Source organism: Lathyrus oleraceus, chromosome 7 (genome assembly GCF_024323335.1).
Source record: "Lathyrus oleraceus cultivar Zhongwan6 chromosome 7, CAAS_Psat_ZW6_1.0, whole genome shotgun sequence".
Classification (NCBI taxonomy): domain Eukaryota; kingdom Viridiplantae; phylum Streptophyta; class Magnoliopsida; order Fabales; family Fabaceae; genus Lathyrus; species Lathyrus oleraceus.
Genome location: NC_066585.1, coordinates 219,142,095 through 219,143,945, shown reverse-complemented (window position 1 = coordinate 219,143,945; position 1,851 = coordinate 219,142,095). Strand labels below are relative to the sequence as shown.

The 1,851-nt window shown below is 38.6% G+C and overlaps 1 non-coding gene across 1 annotated transcript; it reads left to right on the top strand.

Moving 5' to 3' along the window:
* The first annotated feature begins 347 nt into the window (after window positions 1-347).
* On the top strand, window positions 348-454 carry LOC127108724 (small nucleolar RNA R71). The gene has a single exon (XR_007796243.1). It is a non-coding gene; the product is annotated as a small nucleolar RNA R71 (small nucleolar RNA).
* The last annotated feature ends 1,397 nt before the right edge of the window (window positions 455-1,851 follow it).

Sequence of the window (1,851 nt, the reverse complement as noted above, 5' to 3'; positions counted from 1 at the left end):
TAGGAGTGTGACCTTGAATTCCACAGACTTCGCAATTTTGAGTTACTGCAACCACGGTGGCTGGAGGTGATACATTTAAACTTTCAATTTTCTGGGCAAGAGCATCCACTTTTGCATTAACATGATCCAGGCTACTTATCTCGTACATGCCACTTTTTGTTTGAGGTTTTTCTACAATTGCTCGGTCGCTTCCCCACTGATAATGGTTTTGGGCCATGCTTTCGATAAGTTGATAAGCATCAGCGTAAGGTTTATCCATAAGCGCACTACCGACGACGGCGTCTATTGTTAACCTTGTGTTATACAAGAGACCATTATAGAAAGTATGAATCACTAACCAGTCCTCTAAACCATGGTGTGGGCAAAGTCTCATCATGTCTTTGTATCTTTCCCATGCTTCGAAAAGAGACTCGTTATCTTTCTATTTAAATCCATTTATCTGGGCTCTCAACATAGCTGTTTTGCTTGGAGGAAAATATTGGGCAAGAAAGACTTTCTTCAACTCATTCCATGTGGTGACTGAGTTGGAAGGAAGAGACTGAAGCCATCTTCTAGCTTTATCTCTTAACGAGAAAGGAAAGAGACGAAGTCGAATTGCCTCTGAAGTGACACCATTAGCTTTAACAGTATCAGCGTATTGGACAAATACGGATAAATGAAGGTTTGGATCCTCGGTAGGATTTCTAGAAAATTGGTTCTGTTGCACTGCCTGCAACATGAAGGTTTAAGTTCGAAGTTGTTTGCTTCGATTGCGGGTGGAGCAATACTCGAATGTGGCTCATCTTGCGATGGAGCAGCGTAATCTCGAAGAGCACGAGCTGGTTCTGCCATCTCGGGTATCGGCGGAGGAAGGAGATTTTTGAGATCAGGAATTTCGATTGAAGGAAGATTGTTTGCAGCACGATACTCCCGAATTCGTCGTAAGACTCAGAGATATCGTTCAACGTCGTTGATTCGTAAGTAAAACGGTCCGCCTTGTGAGCGAGTGTGTGGCATACAAATCAACGAAAGACAAGGGAAAAAAATAAAAATTGCCTTACTCTCTACAGCGTAACAGAAGAGTTACGATATCGACTAAATAAAAGTCCCCGGCAACGACGCCAAAAACTTGATCGCGACTTTATGAGTTGATTGGGGTATTAACTGCAAGTGCACAGTCTAATCGCGTAGTTTTAAAAGATATCGATCCCACAGGGACTTATGAATCGATATACCGTTTTTCTAAGGTTACTTCGTAAAGCTAAGGCGGATGATACTTTGAGGATTAGGGGGAAAAGTAAAACTAAAATTGGATCTAGATTAAATATCGAATAACGCGGATATCGGTATGTAGTTAGTCGTAATTAGGGAATCAAATCTTCGTTGGTTTTTTAATTTTAAGATAAGTCCTTTCAGTAGACACTATTGATTAAAAATCTTTTCTCAAACTCTCGCTCTGTTGAATAGACTATGACTTCATATTAACGTGCGCTGTCACTATTTAGTTAATTCTAAAATCACTTTTTGAAAACAATAGAGTCTTTAGAAACTCTTTTTAAGAAAATACTAACCGTTTAAACACCCTCGTCTCAAACTCTCGCTCTGTTGACTTAGATTATATGATTAAACTTAAATGCTTAACTCTCGTCCTCACATTTAACCTTTAAAAATACTTTTTGAAAATGATTAGAATTTAATTAACCTTAAAAATTGCTCTCGCCCTGATTTAAAGTTAATGTCCAATTTACACTGTCCAGTTAAAGGCTCAAACCGTCGTTCTATTGATTTTAACTTCTTTATGTCTTTTACTCTCGTACAAAAACTTTGGTATTAACTCTGTAAATTGAGACCATAAAAAGAGTGACTGTATTT